The 21,096-nt window shown below is 45.6% G+C and overlaps 1 protein-coding gene across 15 annotated transcripts in view; it reads left to right on the plus strand.

Annotated features, from left to right (window-relative positions):
• The window catches only part of LOC106566645 (membrane-associated guanylate kinase, WW and PDZ domain-containing protein 1), a 196,778-nt gene that overhangs the window by 79,833 nt on the left and 95,849 nt on the right, over nt 1-21,096 (plus strand). Inside the window, exon 1 of one of the 15 annotated variants that reach the window (XM_082959897.1) lies at nt 1,627-2,033. The exons of 13 other annotated variants lie outside the window; for them this stretch is intronic. The gene's annotated coding sequence lies outside the window, so the exon portion shown is untranslated. Of the gene's footprint in view, nt 1-1,626; nt 2,034-8,788; nt 9,077-21,096 lie in introns of those variants that run through there. One more of the 15 variants, XM_045693039.2, reaches the window with a different exon arrangement.

Consider the following 21,096-nt stretch of genomic DNA (forward strand, 5'->3'; position numbering starts at 1 on the left):
GTGAACCAAGCGAGGCAGTCATTTGAGAAACCAAGGCTATTGAGTCTGCCGATAAGAATGTGGTGATTGACAGAGTCGAAAGCCTTGGCCAGGTCGATGAATACAGCTGCCATCTTATCGATGGCGGTTATGATATCGTTTAGGACCTTGAGCGTGGCTGAGGTGCACCGATAACCAGCTCGGAAACCAGATTGCATAGTGGAGAAGGTACGGTTGAATTCGAAATGGTCGATGATCTGTTTGTTAACTTGGCTTTCGAAGACCTTTCTGTCTCTCTATGTATCCTTCTTTCTCTCTCTATATATCTCTCTTTCTCTCTCTCTCTCTGCCTGGGCCATGTGACTGGTAAATCCTCTATGAGCTGCTCTCCCGGTAGTCTGACTGGGATTATGATGTTCTGATATATTGAAAATAGATTTGCTGCCTGATTATGTGATGAACATGTTGAGCTCTAGAAAATATCCCAATAGGGAGATGGGGAAATGACCCAGGCTCAGAGGACAGAAAGAGCAGGAATTCCCAAAACAGCCATACTGTCCTGGCGGGGCCACCAGATCCAACATGACTGTTGAATATAGCATTGTCACAGATCTGTATGTGTTTTCGTCAGCTCCTTTCTTGCCAAACATACAGTATTTATGCCATGGCATGATCAGGGAGTTGGCTAAGCACTACACCACTGACTGCTTTTGGAATCTTGATCTCCTTCCTAGGGGAAAGCCAAGCGATTGTGGATAAACACACATGCAATTCTGCTTGCCTTCACACGTTCACCTGTATTTCAGTGGCAAACCCTGGGTAGAGTAATGTGGAGAGGAGGGACGGTTAAAATAAAGGGAGACAGAGAGACCAGTGCTTAGTCAGATAGTTGCCCCTGGATATAGCCATGTGATAAATGCACAAAGATGAGCCCCTGTTTAATTATTCATAGGAAATACTCCATCTTATTTGGTTAAATTTGAAATTAAAATGGTCTGGCCTCAAAGTTAAAACTTCTGGATAGGTTTTTCAGAAATCCCAGTTGGAAAATTCCCGGAAAAAATTCCCAGATGCAGGAAATCCTGAACCCTCCAACCAGGATTTCCGGAAAACCTTGACATTTTGCGAAAGTTACTGGAATTTGGCAACCCTAAACATGTCTGTCCGTCTTTGTGTTTTTTCCTCTCTCAACATCTCTCTCTCTTTCTCCCAGTTCCATGCCACCGATTTCAATTCAATTAAAATGGTTCTATGACATGATAAGACAAGTCTTTAACTCCCAAAGCAGTGAAATAAAATGGACCCACACTCCTTCTCTGTCCTCTCTTTCCCTTTGTCTCCCTCCTTCTCCTTCCCCTTTCCCAGCACATGTGTTGTTGTCTCTCTGCCCACTGCTTGTCTCCCCATGCCTGACTCCAACAGGTGCCTGTTTCTCCGCCACAGGCTTGAGTGCTGCTTTGTGTTTCTAGGAAGAGGACACTCGCCATGTGAACTCCCCACCCCCTCCTTCCCTTTCTCCCTCCTTCCCAGCCCTGCTGCTACAGATGGCCTTTGTTATCATGTGCCGCAAATGTCACAATTGACAGAGAAGCCTCTCTCTCTCTCTCTCTCTCTCTCTCTCGGGATTCATTTCCATCTCACGTCTACAGCTGCTGCTCTGCTCCGACATGAAGGTTATCTCAGCATTATCCCAGTGTTAGAGTCACCTAGCAAACCAACCGACCAACCCTCCCTCCCCCACATTATCTCTCTCTCTGCCCCCTCTCTCTCCTCTCTTTCATTTCAAATCCTCTACTGATTGTCAGTGTCCCTGTAGCTTGACGGTGGCTCTCTCTCTGTCACACGCTCCTGCTGTCTCTCCGTTTCTGCTTCTGCTCTCTCTCTCTCACTCACTCTCTGCCTCCCTCTCATTCACCCTCACTCTCTCGCTTTCCCGTTTTCTACTCCACCGCCGAGCTGGGGAAATCATTGTTGGGAGACAAATTTCTCTGTTTGCCGCTCACACAAAGAAAGGATTACGGCTTGATTCACTGGCTCCGTCTCTCCACATCCAGGCAAGTGGCAGCTCTTCTTATTCTATCCTCCGTCTCCTTCGTTGTCGCCGTCTACCATCCATTCGGTGAAGCCTGTGATGTATGCAGGGGAGCAAGGAGGGAAATGCATGGCAGAATGTGATTGTGGTTGATGGTGTGTATATAAGCTAAAAGGGGAATCGGGGGAGGTGGGGTTGGAGGTTGGGGGTGGGGATGAGGTGAAGGAAGGAAGGAAGGGGAGGGGGAGGTGGGGTTGGGGTTGGAGGTTGGGGGTGGGGATGAGGTGAAGGAAGGGGAGGTGGGGTTGTAGGTTGGGGATGGGGGTGGGGATGACGTGAAGGAAGGGGAGGTTGGGTGGGGTTGGAGGTTGGGGGTGGGGATGAGGTGAAGGAAGGAGAAGGGAGAGTGGGTTTGGAGGTTGGGGGTGGGGATGAGGTGAAGGAAAGGGAGGGGGAGGCTGGCACACTAGGCCAGGCACGTCCAAACCAGAGGGACAGATGGCAAGTAGCCGTGGAGCTTTTTTCCTCTCTTTCATTTTTTAATTTGCAGGCTTTGTGTAAGGCTCACTAGTACACAGACCTTCTTTTCAAGGAGCCAGAGATGGCTGCACTCCGTAACTGAAAGAAATGGGTGGCTAGGGGAGGTGTGGGCAGTCTGAAGAAGGAGTAGGATAGAGAGGGGGGTCGCTGTGGAGGCACAGTAGGAGAGAGAGGAGGGGTCGCTGTGGAGGCAGAGTAGGTAATAGAGATGGTGGGTTGCTGTGGAGGCAGACTAGTATAGGGGGGGTGCTGTGGAGGCAGACTAGTATAGAGAGGGGGGGTGCTGTGGAGGCATAGTAGGATAGAGAGGGGGGGTCGCTGTAGAGGCAGAGTAGGATAGAGGGGGGGTTGCTGTGGAGGCAGAGTAGGATAGAGAGGGGAGGTTGCTGTGGAGGCAGACTAATATGGGGGGGGGGTCGCTGTGGAGGCAGACTAGTATAGAGAGGGGGGGTGCTGTGGAGGCAGAGTAGGATAGAGAGGGGGGGGTTGCTGTGGAGGCAGAGTAGGATAGAGGGGGGGATTACTGTGGAGGCAGAGTAGGATAGAGAGGGGGGGTTGCTGTGAAGGCAGATTAGGATAGAGAGGGGGGGTTGCTGTGGAGGCAGAGTAGGATAGAGAGGGGGGGGGCCACTGTGGAGGCAGACTAGTATAGAGAGGGGTGGTTGCTGTGGAGGCAGAGTAGGAATGAGAGAGGGGGTTTGCTGTGGAGGCAGAGTTGGATAGAGAGGGGGGGTTGCTGTTGAGGCAGAGTAGAATAGAGAGGGGGGGGGGGTTGCTGTGAAGAAGGCAGAGTAGGATAGAGTGGGGGGGTTGCTGTGGAGGCAGAGTAGAATAGAGGGGGGGGGGTTGCTGTGGAGGCAGAGTAGGATAGAGGGGGGGGGGGTTGCTGTGGAGGCAGAGTAGGATACAGGGGGGGTCACTGTGGAGGCAGAGTAAGATAGAGAGGGGGGTTGCTGTGGAGGCAGAGTAGAATAGAGGGGGGGGGGGGTTGCTGTGGGGGCGGAGTATGATAGAGAGGGAGGGTTGCTGTGGAGGCAGAGTATGATAAAGGGGGGGGGGGTTGCTGTGGAGGCAGAGTAAGATAAAGAGGGGGGGGGGTTGCTGTGGAGGCAGAGTAGAATAGAGGGGGGGGGTTGCAGTGGAGGCAGAGTATGATAGAGAGGGAGGGTTGCTGTGGAGGCAGAGTATGATAAAGGGGGGGGGGGGGTTGCTGTGGAGGCAGAGTTGGATAGAGAGGGGGGGGGTCACTGTGGAGGCAGAGTAAGTTAGAGAGGGGGGGTTGCTGTGGAGACAGTAAGATAGAGAGGGGGGGTTGCTGTGGAGGCAGAGTAGGATGGAGAGGGGGGGTCACTGTGGAGGCAGAGTAAGATAGAGAGGGGGGTTGCTGTGGAGGCAGAGTATGATAAAGAGGGGGGGTTGCTGTGGAGGCAGAGTAAGATAGAGGGGGGGGGTTGCTGTGGAGGCAGAGTAGGATAGAGAGGGGGGGTTGCTGTGGAGACAGTAAGATAGAGAGGGGGGTTGCTGTGGAGGCAGAGTAGGATGGAGAGGGGGGGTCACTGTGGAGGCAGAGTAAGATAGAGAGGGGGGGGTGCTGTGGAGGCAGAGTAGGATAGAGAGGGGTGGTTGCTGTGAAGACAGAGTTGGATAGAGAGGGGGGGTCGCTGTGGAGGCAGAGTATGATAAAGAGGGGGGGGGGGTTGCTGTGGAGGCAGAGTAGGATAGAGAGGGGGGTTGCTGTGGGGGCAGAGTAGGATAGAGAGGGGGGGTTGTTGTGAAGGCAGAGTAGGATAGAGAGGGGGTGTTGCTGTGGAGGCAGAGTAGGATAGAGAGGGGGGTTGCTGTGGAGGCAGAGTAGGTTTTTTAAAAGGGAGAGATAGGAGAGGAGGGGGTAGAGGGGGGTCACCATCCCCAGAATGCATGGAGGTCAGGTCCAGATGCTGTGGGAACAAAAGGGCTTTTCTGGGGGAACGGCAGGGGGGAAGCGTGGCACTCGCCATTGTGTGTGTCACTGCATTGCAGGGTGCTGCCGGAGAGCCTCATGCTAATGTTGGTCATTCAGTCCTCTAATGGATGGGCACAAGCTTCTGTTAGCCTGCTTTTCACAGTCACTCGGTTAATATTTCCCTCATGTAGCCAGACTAGCGCCTGTGCTAACAAATCTAGGCATTCGGTACGAGAGGAAAAAGCGATAGCGGAATGGTAACGTCAAAGCGATAGCGTCAAGGAAGTTGGGCAAATGTGTTTGTGCATTGTAATGACATGATGACAGGTGCTGAGTAGTGTGTGTTGTTGTGTGTGCGTGTAGTGGGGTTGTGTGTGTGTAGGCGGGTTGTGTGTATGTATGAACACAACATATTTGTTGTGTGTGTGTGTAATGCATCCTATGTGTTTTGAAGCCGTATTAAACCCCAATGATGTAAACACACACACACACACACACACACACACTTTGTGTGATTGACAACCCAGCAGTAGGAGTGGGTGGTGGAGGGCACTGGGGGTGGCAGCCTTTGACTTTACTATTCCTTATACCAATGTGCAGATCATCCAAAACAATCTCAAATATTTATCTCCTTACTCTGGTACCTTCTGATTCTGCTGATATAGTGATCCAGTTTTACTTTCTACGAGGTTGTTTTACACCTAGGACCATAACGGTCTGTGTAAAGTCATCCACCATTCATTCTGATACCAGGTCTGTGTAAAGTCATCCACCATTCATTCTGATACCAGGTCTGTGTAAAGTCATCCACCATTCATTCTGATACCAGGTCTGTGTAAAGTCATCCACCATTCATTCTGATACCAGGTCTGTGTAAAGTCATCCACCATTCATTCTGATACCAGGTCTGTGTAAAGTCATCCACCATTCATTCTGATACCAGGTCTGTGTAAAGTCATCCACCATTCATTCTGATACCAGGTCTGTGTAAAGTCATCCACCATTCATTCTGATACCAGGTCTGTGTAAAGTCATCCACCATTCATTCTGATACCAGGTCTGTGCAAAGTCATCCACCATTCATTCTGATACCAGGTCTGTGCAAAGTCATCCACCATTCATTCTGATACCAGGTCTGTGTAAAGTCATCCACCATTCATTCTGATACCAGGTCTGTGCAAAGTCATCCACCATTCATTCTGATACCAGGTCTGTGCAAAGTCATCCACCATTCATTCTGATACCAGGTCTGTGCAAAGTCATCCACCATTCATTCTGATACCAGGTCTGTGTAAAGTCATCCACCATTCATTCTGATACCAGATATTTCCAAGATAGAAATACAGTTTGGGGCCCTATTCAATCAGCCCAATCACCAGGATTCTACAATTGAATTATTTGAGTGCTACATAGATGCACGTTTGAATTCATTTACTCAACAAAACCATATTTACAGTGGGATTTTCAAAGAAGCTACAGTATAAGGAAACAGTGTATCATTTTTAACATATCCATGGTGACCAGTTTTGACTGAAGAGACCCCTTTTTAGGTCAAGGTTGTCTTTAGGTCCGTTTTGAGGGATCATTCTGATTGGTTAGATCACTCTCTTCCCAGAGTGCAGTCTGATGATGCTTACTCTCTGAGTGTATCACTTCCTCGTTGACTAGCTCATTGGCTCAGAGGTGGACTCTAGTCCTGCCTTCTCCATCCCGCCGATCTGCTCGGGCCAATTTGGGAGACATAACTGTCTAGGGATCAGAGAGAGAGAAAGAACAGAGAGCACACATGTCTGAATAAACCATGTCCAATCTCTCCCTACTATTAATAGAGCAGGAAAGCATCATTACATTCTTCCAAGGAATCTAGTGATATGGAATGAATGGTGGACGATGGACTGCAATTATGTTACTATCGTGTTTTGGAGGATCGGCAAAATCCTCGAAAAATAAACTATTGATGATGAACAAAGATTCACTGTTTCTGTCAGATTTCTTGAAATATTTGACTCCCTTGTGTGTGATCTTATGATAGTGTTTGTGTGACTCCTGTATTGTGTGTATGTGTGTGTGAACAAAGTTTGTTATCATACATGCAGTATATTGTGTTTGTGTGTGTTAGTGAGTTCGGCCAGCTACCTCCAGGTGGAAGGTATGATAGGCTACATCCTGATTGATGGGAGACAGGAAATGTTCATGTGGCCATCTATAATTTCTCACCAAACAATCAGAGGATCACAGGGTGAGAAATGATTCATCCTGAAACACTAAAAATAGCAGCCGCTCCCTCCTTCCCTCTGCTTGGCTCCCTCCTTCCCTCTGCTTGGCTCCCTCCTTCCCTCTGCTTGGCTCCCTCCTTCCCTCTGCTTTGGAAAGTCTCACACTTTGTTGTCTACATCGGGCTACTATCCTGTTCTGTTTCACTAGTCTTCAGTACTATAGAGACACGTTGTGGGTGTCATTTGGTGTTCATCCACTGAAGTCAGGGTTTTGTGGGTAGCTTTTGCGACGCAGGTGAGATATGTTTGGAAATGGTACCTCCCCATGGAAACATCTACCATGACAGTGTAGTATTGTTAACGTTATTGTTAATGTTAACGTTATTGTTAGTATTGTTAATGTTAACGTTACTGTTAATGTTAGTATTGTTAATGTTAAACGTTATTGTTAGTATTGTTAATGTTAACGTTATTGTTAGTATTGTTAATGTTAACGTTATTGTTAGTGTTAACGTTATTGTTGGTATTGTTAATGTTAACGTTATTGTTAATGTTAGTATTGTTAATGTTAACGTTATTGTTAATGTTAGTATTGTTAATGTTAACGTTATTGTTAATGTTAGTATTGTTAATGTTAACGTTATTGTTAATGTTAGTATTGTTAATGTTAACGTTATTGTTAGTATTGTTAATGTTAACGTTATTGTTAGTATTGTTAATGTTAACGTTATTGTTAGTGTTAACGTTATTGTTGGTATTGTTAATGTTAACGTTATTGTTAATGTTAGTATTGTTAATGTTAACGTTATTGTTAATGTTAGTATTGTTAATGTTAACGTTATTGTTAGTATTGTTAATGTTAACGTTATTGTTAGTGTTAACGTTATTGTTGGTATTGTTAATGTTAACGTTATTGTTAATGTTAGTATTGTTAATGTTAACGTTATTGTTAATGTTATTGTTAGTATTGTTATTCTTAACGCTCTCTCTCGTTCTCTCTCATTGTCGTGCCAAATAACTTTCGATATCTCCAGCGTTTCAGACTTTGATGTAGGCTACGTTATGAATATTATTGCCGATGTCATTTCTCAACCCATCATTTCGTTGTTAGAGGAGATGAGTCATTTTCTTTTCAAGAAAAACATCCACATCATAATCACTCAAATTACAGTTTTACTACGGACTAGACTAATGTCCACACATCTGGATTATACTATTACTGATTAGAGCTAAATCAGTTTTTCTCTTCATTGGTTACTTGTATCAATGTTTCTTTGGTGTGGCCTTCTCCAGTGGTGAGTGAATAAACAAAGTTAGAGCTGTAGTCCTGGCCCCCCAGGGCAGCTCACATGGTTGGTGGGCAGGTTGGATAAACCCTGTGTAGCAGGCAGCTGTATTCATTCAGGTATGGGCCTGCCCTGCTTATCTAGCGTAACTCTGGGTCTACATCTCTCAACCATGCCCTAGTCCTCTCTGTAGCCTAGCATCTAGCCCCAGTCCAAACTTAATGGACCTTTACAATCCAGCAACTCAACCCATGCTTTCACATACAAATGTATGAGGGCTCTCCAACCCTTTTCCTGGAGAGCTACCGCCCTGTAGGCTTTCGCTCAAACCCTAATATAGCGCACCTGATTCTAATAATTAGCCGGTTGATAAGATGAATCCGGTCAGGTACAACTGGGGTTGGAATGAAAACCTACAGGAGGGTATCTCTCCAGGAACATGTTTGGAGATCACTGTCGTAGCTCAGCACTTGCTTTTGAAGTGATGATTGCCTCATTGTCACGAGACCTGCATGAGGCTGATGAAACTGCCTAGTTTTATCTGGAGGGGTATGGGTCGGTCGACGTCATGTGTGTATGTGTAAAAGAGAGAGAAAGAGGGAGAGAGGGAGGGTAGAAGGTTTACAGAGGGAGAAATTTACACAGAGAGAGAAATAGAGATAAATACAGAGTGTTGGAGAAAGCGGGAGAGAGAACGTATCTGAGTTGCTGTGGGCGGGGGCATACATGCGACGGCGGCGGGGGGGGAGTCTGTGGGGCTGCAGCCATTGGCCCCAGATAGGAGCTGAAGTGTGAATAGCTCACATTGGCTTAGCCTCTAAACTGGGCAGGACCTTTAATTTGCTCTGCTCTGGTTGTGGAGCTTTGAGGGGAAAAAGGCAGCTAGCTGCCTACTAGCCGTCTGCTGCCTGTGTGTGCCTGCGTGAGCTAGCTAGCACTATGCTCACAGGCGAATGACTGGATGATCCATGGATGGTTTTGGGGGGAGGAAGACCCTAAAATCTCTGCCTGTTTGGATGTACGCTGCTATGAATATTCCTATGGAATAAAATAGAGGGAGTGGAGCAGCAACGCCACTGAGGTAAATCTGTGACATTTACCTTTTGTCTTGCGTGTAGTGATGCCCTAGCTTCTGGGATTAGGTGGTGGGGGATGATAGATGGGTAGAGCGAGGGAGGGAGGGAGAGAATAATTCAGTGAATTATTAAGCTAAAATTCAGGGTGAATCAGTGCATATGCAGGTCTCTGGTGATATTGATGAGCTGTGATGTATTGTGCCGTATGTGATGGGTGATGGCGGAGCAGATTGTGTGTGTTTGTGTCTGTGTGTGTGATAACGGAGCAGCTTGTCTCTCTGTGTGTGTGTCTGTGTGCTGAGACACTATTTGGACAGCGGAGTGGCTGATTTTTAAACGCTGATCTGTTGACACACTCGCCTATTGTTGTAGGACGTTATCCCTTAACTCTCTGCCTGTGCCAGTCTACTAACCCCCTCCTCTCTGTCTCTCCCAGTTTACTCTTTCAATGGAACATTTAAATCTCCTTTCTCATTCTTTCATCCTGCATGCCTGTGCTGACCGAGCTTTTAGTATGGAGAAAGAAATGACAAACCTTCGAGTCTTTTGTGTATTTTAGCTGATTTCTGGATAATTAAGCTTAAGATTGTATTAGTCTTTCTCTCTATTTGCTCGCTTCACCCCCCCTCTGTTTTCCCCCATATTGTAAAGGGGAGAGGGGGAACAGCAGGAGAATAGCGGTGGAGACTCAGCTGTGTGTTGTGTCGCGGAGCTGAAAGAATGGCCTGTTGTGCTGGGCTTGGGCAGCAGCAGCATTGTGTGTCTGGCCGCTCTTTCTCTCCCCTCTCTCTTTCTTTTGAGACTCACTCCATCCAGCCTGCATCCAGACCAGCACAGTTGGGGACCTGCTTTCCCCCCTAAACAGTCCCTTCGATAAAGACAGTGGCCTCATCCCTCTATCAAGTCGCTGAAAGGCATTTCACTGAACTTGTGCATGTGACATTAAAACTTGAAACTTGAAAACCTACAATGCTCACAGAGGACAGCATGTCCCTAGATATCTAGAGATAAATAATTCTGGGTGTCATGGTGTCATCATGGCTGAACAGATCACAACAAGACAAAGGAGATGATTGTGGACTACAGGAAAAAGGACCGAGCACGCACCCATTCTCATCCACGGGGCTGCAGTGGAGCAGGTTGAGAGCTTCAAGTTCCTTGGTGTCCACATCACCAACCTCTATACCAGGCGGTGTCAGAGGAAGGCCCTAAAAAGACTCCAGCCACCCTAGTCATAGACTGTTCTCCCTGCTACCACACGGCAAGCGGTACCGGAGTGCCAAGGCTAGGTCCAAGAGGCTTCTAAACAGTTTCTACCCCCCAAGCCATAAGACTCCTGAACATCTAGTCAAATGGCTACCCAAACTATTCGCATTGCACCCCCCCTCCCCTCTCCACACCACTGCCACTCTCTGTTGTCATCTATGCATAGTCACTTTAATTAATTCTACCTACATGTACAGCGAGGGGGAAAAGTATTTGATCCCCTGCTGATTTTGTACATTTGCCCACTAACAAAGAAATGATCAGTCTATAATTTTAATGGTAGGTTTATTTGAACAGTGAGAGACAGAATAACAACAAAAAAATCCAGAAAAACACATGTCAAAAATGTTATAAATTGATTTGCATTTTAATGAGGGAAATAAGTATTTGACCACTCTGCAAAGCATGACTTAGTACTTGGTGGCAAAACCCTTGTTGGCAATCACAGAGGTCAGATGTTTCTTGTAGTTGGCCACCAGGTTTGCACACATCTCAGGAGGGATTCTGTCCCATTCCTCTTTGCAGATCTTCTCCAAGTCATTAAGGTTTCGAGGCTGACGTTTGGCAACTCGAACCTTCAGCTCCCTCCACAGATTTTCTATGGGATTAAGGTCTGGAGACTGGCTAGGCCACTCCAGGACCTTAATGTGTTTCTTCTTGAGCCACTCCTTTGTTGCCTTGGCCGTGTGTTTTGGGTCATTATCATGCTGGAATACCCATCCACGACCTGGTACATGGCCCCGTCCATCGTCAATTTGATGCGGTGAAGTTGTCCTGTCCCCTTAGCAGAAAAACACCGCCAAAGCATAATGTTTCCCCCTCCATGTTTGACGGTGGGGATGGCGTTCTTGGGGTCATAAGGTAGCATTCCTCCTCCTCCAAACATGGTGAGTTGAGTTGATGCCAAAGAGCTCCATTTTGGTCTCATCTGACCACAAGACTTTCACCCAGTTGTCCTCTGAATCATTCAGATGTTCATTGACAAACTTCAGACGGGCATGTATATGTGCTTTCTTGAGCAGGGGGACCTTGCGGGCGCTGCAGGATTTCAGTCCTTCACGGCGTAGTGTGTTACCAATTGTTTTCTTGGTGACCATGGTCCCAGCTGCCTTGAGATCATTGACAATATCCTCCCGTGTAGTTCTGGGCTGATTCCTCACCGTTCTCATGATCATTGCAACTCCACGAGGTGAGATCTTGCATGGAGCCCCAGGCCGAGTGAGATTGACAGTTCTTTTGTGTTTCTTCCATTTGCGAATAATCACACCAACTGTTGTCACCTTCTCACCAAGCTGCTTGGCAATGGTCTTGTAGCCCATTCCAGCCTTGTGTAGGTCTACAATCTTGTCCCTGACATCCTTGGAGAGCTCTTTGGTTTTGGCCATGGTGGAGAGTTTGGAATCTGATTGATTGATTGCTTCTGTGGACAGGTGTCTTTTATACAGGTAACAAGCTGAGATTAGGAGCACTCCCTTTAAGAGTGTGCTCCTAATCTCAGTTCGTTACCTGTATAAAACACACCTGGTAGCCAGAAATCTTTCTGATTGAGAGGGGGTCAAATACTTATTTCCCTCAATAAAATGCAAATCAATTTATAACATTTTTCACATGCTTTTTTCTGGAATTTTTTGTTGTTATTCTGTCTCTCACTGTTCAAATAAACCTACCATTAAAATTATAGACCGATAATTTCTTTGTCAGTGGGCAAACGTACAAAATCAGCAGGGGATCAAATACTTTTTTCCCTCACTGTACATACTACCTCAACTAACCGGTGCCCCCGCACATTGACTATGTACCGGCACCCCCCTGTATATATTGTTATTTTTTCCCCAATTACTTATTACTTTTATCTCTTATTCTTATCCATATTTTTTTTAACTGCACTGTCGGTTAGGGGCTCGTAAGTAAGCATTTCACTGTAAGGTCTACACCTGTAAGGTGTACGCATGTGACTAATACAATTTGATTTGATTTGAACACAACCACTCAGAGGGACCCAAAATATATTTAGCAAATAGCATTTTGTCAGTCATGTTCGTGACATGCAGGTTCTTTGTTCTGAAAGTCCTACTAAGCACATTTTAACCTAACACACCACCACCACCATCATGGGTCTATGTGAACACTGAGCAGCCCCCTGACCTCGAAAGGATCTGGTAGTTGTGTTTGTGTACAGCTGCCTTCTATTTGCCTCATCATTAATCTGCGTGTGGCTCCGCTACATTGATTACCTCTCCGTTCTCCTTCATAAATCATTATAGCCCAGCAATCCTTTTAATGGGGGAATGGAAGTGCTGACAGAACACAGGCATGGTATTAGGGACATGATACTCTCCTTGGCTCCCAGGTCACTATATCACCAGCAGAAATGTAGGAAGGATCACGTACAAATTCATGGTAATGCTGTTGTAGGTAATATTACTGGTTCATATCTACAATATAGGATATTTACCATATATCCTAAACATGGAAAATTGACATCAGTGTGTAATATACTGTTTTATCAATATTTATTTTCCCAGGGACAGTAGAAAAGGGCAAGACTGGCCACTGAGAATATTTACACAGTATCAATTGTATTTTAGTTGTATCTGTAATTAATCCACATAATATGCTACCTATACATAATTAATCATATGCTATCATGAAATGTATAGATGGCGATGTGGAGGGATAGGATACTGTAATGTGTGTGTGTGTGGTTGGAATGTTCCCATCTCCTAACCAGTTTATTAAGGGAGCACTTGTATTGACCAGGCTTTTAAGTGGCTGCCTCAATCGATGCTGCTCTGTAATTGGCTTAGAGGACCTGGAGAGAGAGAGACAGACAGAGACTGTCCCTCTCTCTGTCTGACCGTCCCCCTGTCTGTCTGAGAGGGGATGAGTGAAAGTTACATCATCACCTCAGAGTGCCTGTGTTGTCAGTCACACCATCAACACCTAGCATGTGTTTGTCGTGGAAACACACCCTCATATTTATGTTAGCCTTGGTCTTCTTTGTGGAGGGGAACATTCAAACGTGAAATGGAAATACAGTGGAAAACGTACCGTACCAGCTAAGTGTGTTCATTGGCATTACTGAAATGTGATCTGGTTATAAGGAAATATTTCTGTAGTCTGTGTCATCATGATTCTCTCTTCTAATATACGTCATCTTTAACAGGTTGTAGTTTCATTAAGCAATAAGGCCCGAGGGGGGTGTGGTATATGGCCAATATACCACGGCTAAGGGCTGTTCTTAGGCACGACGCATCACGGATGCTAGCTAATAAACATAAATTGTACATTTCAGGGTCAGCTATTTCTTCTATGTTATTTTTCTTTACCTTGGCTACTGAGTCAGCATCCATTTACTGTCTGCTGCACTTCAGCAATTAACATTAAAACATCCACTGTCTTGTGCTGCTAAAGTTATTCTGAGAAATTAATCTCCTCCCATGCTCCAAACCAGGAGCGGTTAAGAGTGGCAGATGTTTGGTTGGGCGTGAGTGTGTGTGCATGTGCTTGTGTGTCAGGCAATGAGTGAAAGACCATCAACGGCAGGAAGGCGATTCAAGGTATCAGATGTCCCCAGACTGCTATTGTTAACACAATGGGAAGAGTACAGTCCTGTCTTTGTTTCTGAGTGTGTGCATGGATAGTAGATGTTACAACTGACATACAGTATGTTACAACTGACATACAGTATGTTACAACTAGGCTTGCAAAAGGTCGGATTAATTTTGCTCAAATTCATCAAAAAAGTTAGCTTATAACAGTGGACCTTTTTTGTGGGACACACATAATAAGGCAATTCTAGGTCTTGTGGCATATTTTGGTTAAACTATCCCCAATTCAATGGAATTGCAATCCTCTGCATACACAGTGCATTCTTCCATCACATGTACAGCTGATTCTCAAGATCTTGCACACTAATGAGATGCTATTGAGCCCACACTACTATACTGTCTGAACCAAGGACAACATGCTTTCTGGTAAGTTTTGATTACGGTACTGGATGGGGTGAATATATTTTATATGACATACATGATTTTCTGTTAACTAGTAAATAGTAGCCTACAGCAAAATGTGTTAGAAATGATTTTAACTTGTTAACCATTTCTGCTAGTTAGTTTTTTCTACCATGTGGGTTTTAGCTTGCTAGAGCCTGCTAAAAGAGTGTTAATTCACCTGTTTCCATACGTTTCATTTTAAGACATTTATCTTACAAAGGAGTTGTTTAATCTAACTGCTTAACTATTTATCCGTACATGGAATTGTACACTGCTCCAAAAAATAAAGGGAACACTTAAACAACACAATGTAACTCCAAGTCAATCACACTTCTGTGAAATCAAACTGTCCACTTAGGAAGCAACACTGATTGACAATAAATGTCACATGCTGTTGTGCAAATGGAATAGACAACAGGTGGAAATTGTAGGCAATTAGCAAGACACCCCCAATAAAGGACAGGTTCTGCAGGTGGGGACCACAGACCACTTCTCAGTTCCTATGCTTCCTGGCTGATGTTTTGGTCACTTTTGAATGCTGGCGGTGCTTTCACTCTAGTGGTAGCATGAGACGGAGTCTACAACCCACACAAGTGGCTCAGGTAGTGCAGCTCATCCAGGATGGCACATCAATGCGAGCTGTGGCAAGAAGGTTTGCTGTGTCTGCCAGCGTAGTGTCCAGAGCATGGAGGCATTACCAGGAGACAGGCCAGTACATCAGGAGACGTGGAGGAGGCCGTAGGAGGGCAACAACCCAGCAGCAGGACCGCTACCTCCGCCTTTGTGCAAGGAGGAGCAGGAGAAGCACTGCCAGAGCCCTACAAAATGACCTCCAGCAGGCCACAAATGTGCATGTGTCTGCTCAAACGGTCAGAAACAGACTCCATGAGGGTGGTATGAGGGCCCGACGTCCACAGGTGGGGCTTGTGCTTACAGCCCAACACCGTGCAGGACGTTTGGCATTTGTCAGAGAACACCAAGATTGGCAAATTCGCCACTGGTGCCCTGTGCTCTTCACAGATGAAAGCAGGTTCACACTGAGCACGTGACAGAGTCTGGAGACGCTGTGGAGAACGTTCTGCTGCCTGCAACATCCTCCAGCATGAGCGGTTTGGCGGTGGGTCAGTCATGGTGTGGGGTAGCATTTCTTTGGGGGGCCGCACAGCCCTCCATGTGCTCGCCAGAGGTAGCCTGACTGCCATTAGGTACCGAGATGAGATCCTCAGACCCCTTGTGAGACCATATGCTGGTGCGGTTGGCCCTGGGTTCCTCCTAATGCAAGACAATGCTAGACCTCATGTGGCTGGAGTGTGTCAGCAGTTCCTGCAAGAGGAAGGCATTGATGCTATGGACTGGCCCGCCCGTTCCCCAGACCTGAATCCAATTGAGCATATCTGGGACATCATGTCTCGCTCCATCCACCAACGCCACGTTGCACCACAGACTGTCCAGGAGTTGGCGGATGCTCTAGTCCAGGTCTGGGAGGAGATCCCTCAGGAGACCATCCGCCACCTCATCAGGAGCATGCCCAGGCGTTGTAGGGAGGTCATACAGGCACGTGGAGGCCACACACACTACTGAGCCTCATTTTGACTTGTTTTAAGGACATTACATCAAAGTTGGATCAGCCTGTAGTGTGGTTTTCCACTTTAATTTTGAGTGTGACTCCAAATCCAGACCTCCATGGGTTGATAAATTGGATTTCCAATGATTATTTTTGTGTGATTTTGTTGTCAGCACATTCAACTATGTAAAGAAAAAAGTATTTAATAAGATTATTTCTTTCATTCAGATCTAGGATGTGTTGTTTAAGTCTTCCCTTTATTTTTTTGAGCAGTATATATATATATTTTTTTTACCTATTTTTTTCTACTTCTAATCTTTACAGGAAAATGCCACAGGCACTATCTGATGTGTGGAGACATTTAACTAAAGCTAATGTAGAAGGAAAAGCTGTGTACATTTGCAAATACTATGCCAAATCATATGTGATAAACGCAACAAAGATGCAGAATCATCTGACCAAGTGCATACAGTTCCCTTAGCGCTCACAACAAGCAACCTCTCACAAAAGTCCCTCTACCTCTATTCGAGGTGAAAATAATGAATCAGACACCTTATCGATAACAACAGCTCATGGTCCTCCTGGAATCAGATTTTTTTTTTACTCAATGGAGGAGCATAGTCAGAGAAATGCTGATGAATGTCTTGCTCGAGCTGTGTATGCAACTGATTCATCTCTGATGCTCACAGGCAATGTGTATTGGAAGAGATTTCTGAATGTTCTTTGCCCAGCATACACCCCTCCAACCAGACATGCTTTATCTACTACTTTTCTGGATGCAGAGTTCAACAGAGTTCAAGTGAAGATCAAGCAAATCATAGAGAAAGCAGACTGTATTGAAATCATCTCTGATGGGTGGTCGAATGTTCGCGGGCAAGGAATAATGAATTACACCATCTCCACCCCTCAACCAGTATTCTACAAGAGCACAGACAAGGGACAACAGACACACCGGTCTCTACATTGCAGATGAGCTTGAAGGCAGTCATCAATGACCTTGGACCACAGAAGGTATTTGCACTGGTGACAGACAATGCTGCAAACATGAAGGCTGCTTGGTCTAAAGTGGAGGAGTCCTACCCTCACATCACACCCATTGGCTGTGCTGCACATGCATTGAATCTGCTCCTGAAGGACATCATGGCACTGAAAACAATGGATACACTCCACAAGAGAGCCAAGGAAATGGTTAGGTATGTGAAGGGTCATCAAGTTATAGTAGCACTCTACCTCACCAAGCAAAGTGAGAAGAATAAGAGCACCACATTGAAGCTGCCCAGCAACACCCGTTGGGGTGGTGTTGTCATCATGTTTGACAGTCTCCTGAAGGGGAAGGAGTCTAAGAAATGGCCATATCACAGTCTGCCGATACAGACAGCCCCATCAAGAGGATCCTCCTGGATGATGTATTTTGGGAGAGGGGTAAGCAGCCTGAAACTCCTGAAACCTATAGCAGTAGCCATTGCACAGATTGAGGGAGACAATGCCATCCTGTCTGATGTTCAGACTCTGCTTGCATATGTAAGAGAAGAAATCCGTACTGCCCTGCCCACTTCACTGTTGCTCCAAGCAGAGGAAACTGCAGTTCTGAAATGCATCAAAAAGTGTGAAGACTTCTGCCTGAAGCCCATACACGCTGCAGCGTACATGTTGGACCCCAAGTATGCTGGCAAGAGCATCCTGTCTAATGCAGAGATCAACAAGGCCTATGGTGTCATCACTACCGTGTCTCGCCATCTTGGCCTGGATGAGGGCAAGGTTCTTGGCAGTCTGGCGAAGTACACTTCCAAGCAAGGGCTTTGGGATGGAGATGCAATATGGCAGTCGTGCCAACATATCTCATCAGCCACCTGGTGGAAGGGACTTTGTAGATCTGAGGCTCTTTCCTCTGTTGCCTCCATCATCCTCCAAATCCCACCAACATCATCCACCTCAGAGTGCAACTGGTCCTTGTTTGGGAACACACACACCAAAGCACGCAACAGGCTGATCAATACGAGGGTTGAAAAATTGGTGGCCATCCGGGCAAATTTGAGGCTTTTTGAGCCTGACAACGAGCCGTCCTCAACAAGGTTGGAAAGTGACAGTGAAGATGAGGCCTCAGAGTCTCATGTTCAAGAGGTGGACATTGAGGAGGTCCAGGGAGAAGACCTGGAAGCCTGATAGGAAGACAACTAAAGCTTTCGTTTCTAGACTATCATTTTACAGATGTATGTTGAAAACGTTTTTGGGAGATGCAATGGATCATTGGGGATCATTCAATATTCCCTTTCTTTTGTTGTTCAGTGAAATCATCCCATGTGAAGAGTCAGTCATTTAATTAAAGTTCAGTTCGTAACTAAATCGTTTTTTACATTTCTATTGGAAGGATTTAATCATTTGCAATTATATCGACTTATGATAAGGTAAAATGTGTGTTTCTGTCTCCATATGATATGGTAAATTATATCCAATGCAAAAAAATCTACATTTAAATGGTATTAATATTAATTTGCATATATTTCCATTAATTCCCATATATTCCTGTTAATTCCCATGGAAAGTTTCCACCTCTGAATATTCCCCAAAATGTGCAACCCTAGTTACAACTGACATACAGTACGTTACAACTGACATACAGTATGTTTTCCTCAGAATGTGATGGAACAAGAGTGCGTGATTATGGAGAAGCAATGTTTCTGTTGTCGTGTACAATCAAAGCCAATTAAGGGTTCATTCTTGATAAATAAACAAGCTATTCAATCTGGACAATCATGTAACTACAATGAGCTATATCCAGTTCTTAATAATTTTAAATCACTAAATATACCTTTCAATAAATACCAAAGACACAAGAAAGTCAGTGGGAAATCCGCTGTAGGAAAAAGTTGTGCCAGGTCAGCTCCAGGTAACCAGGTCCGTAGGGAGGTCACAGCAGGCCTATGGGAGGGGAGGTCACTAGGTCACAGCAGGCCTATGGGAGGGGAGGTCACTAGGTCACAGCAGGCCTATGGGAGAGGATGTCACTATGTCAAAGCAGGCCTATGAGAGGGGAGGTCACTAGGTCACAGCAGGCCTATGGGAGGGGAGGTCACTAGGTCACAGCAGGCATATGGGAGGGGAGGTCACTAGATCACAGCAGGCCTATGGGAGGGGAGGTCACTAGGTCACAGCAGGCCTATGGGAGGGGAGGTCACTAGGTCACAGCAGGCATATGGGAGGGGAGGTCACTAGGTCACAGCAGGCCTATGGGAGGGGAGGTCACTAGGTCACAGCAGGCCTATGGGGGGGAGGTCACTAGGTCACAGCAGGCCTATGGGAGGGGAGTTCACTAGGTCACAGCAGGCATATGGGAGTGGAGATCACTAAGTCACAGCAGGCATAGGGGAGGGGAGATCATTAGGTCACAGCAGGCCTATGGGAGGGGAGTTCACTAGGTCACAGCAGGCATATGGGAGTGGAGATCACTAAGTCACAGCAGGCATAGGGGAGGGGAGATCATTAGGTCACAGCAGGCCTATGGGAGGGGAGATCACTGGAAAAGGTACTTGAGGTGCTTCTATATACTTTGGAGACATGTAAGATAAGCTTCCATACATCCATCTGATTGGTTTGCAAGGGGAGCTACACACAATGCAGGGGTCTTCATTGGCTCTTCTGTTGAAGGCAGCAGTCTGTAGTTACTTTAGTCAAAAGTTTGGACACACCTACTCATTCAAGGGTTTTTCTTTATTTTTTACTATTTTATACATTGTCGAATAATAATGAAGACATCTAAACTGTGAAATGACACATATGGAATTATGTAGTAACCCAAAAATGTTAAGAAATATAATACATTTTAGATTATTCATAGTAGACACCCGTTGCCTTGATGATAGCTTTGCACACTCTTGGCATTCTCTCAACCAGCTTCACCTGGAATGCTTTTCCAACAGTCTTGAAGGAGTTCCCACAAATGCTGAGCACTTGTTGGCTGCTTTTCCTTCACTCTGCGGTCCAACTCATCCCAAACCATCTCAATTGGGTTGAGGTCAGGTGATTGTGGAGACCAGGTCACCCTTACACAGCCTGGAGGTGTGTTGGGTCATTGTCCTGTTGGAAAAACAAATGATTATCTCACTAAGCACAAACCAGATGGGATGGAGTATCGCTGCAGAATGCTGTGGTAGCCATGCTGGTTCAGTGTGCTTTGAATTTGAAATAAATCATAGACAGTGTCATCAGCAAAGCACCCCCACATCATCACACCTCCTCCTCCATGCTTCACGGTGGGAACCACACATGTGAAGATCATCCGTTCACCTACTCTGCATCTCACAAAGACACGGCGGTTGGAACCAAAAATCTCAAATTTGGACTCATCAAACCAAAGGACAGATTTACACCAGTCTAATGCCCAAGCAAATCTCTTCTTATTATTGGTGTCCTTTAGTAGTGGTTTCTTTGCAGCAATTCGACCATGAATGCCTGATTCACACAGTCTCCTCTAAACAGTTGACGTTGAGATGTGTCGGTTACTTGAAGCATTTATTTGGGCTGCAATTTCTGAGACTGTTAACTCTAATGAACTTATCCTCTGCAGCAGAGGTAACTCTGGGTCTTCCTTTCCTGTGGCGGTCCTCATGAGAGCTAGTTTCATCATAGTGTTTGATGGTTTTTGCGACTGTACTTGAAGAAACTTTCAAAGTTCTTGAAATTTTCCGGATTGACTGACCTTCATGTCTTAAAGTAGTGAAGAACTGTCATTTCTCTTTGCTTATTTGAGCTGTTCTTGGACTCGGTATTTTACCAAATAGGGCTATCTTCTGTATACCACCCCTACCTTGTCACAAACAACTGATTGGCTCAAACACAATAAGAAGGAAAGAAATTTCACAACTTAACTTTTAACACCACTGTTAATTGAAATGCATTCCAGGTGACTACCTCATGATGCTGGTTGAGAGAATGCCAAGAATGTGCAAAGCTGTCATCAAGGCAAAGGGTGGCTACTTTGAATAATCTCAAATGTAAAATATATTTTTATTTGTTTCACACTTTTTTGGTTACTACATGATTCCATATGTGTTATTTCATATTTTTGATGTCTTCACTATTATTTTGTTTTGTATTTTATTTAACCCTTATTTTACCAGGTAAGTTGACTGAGAATACATTCTCATTTACAGCAACGACCTGGGGAATAGTTACAGGGGAGAGGAAGGGGGATGAATGAGCC

Source organism: Salmo salar, chromosome 13 (genome assembly GCF_965601325.2).
Source record: "Salmo salar chromosome 13, fSalSal1, whole genome shotgun sequence".
In the NCBI taxonomy this organism is placed as follows: Eukaryota; Metazoa; Chordata; class Actinopteri; order Salmoniformes; family Salmonidae; genus Salmo; species Salmo salar.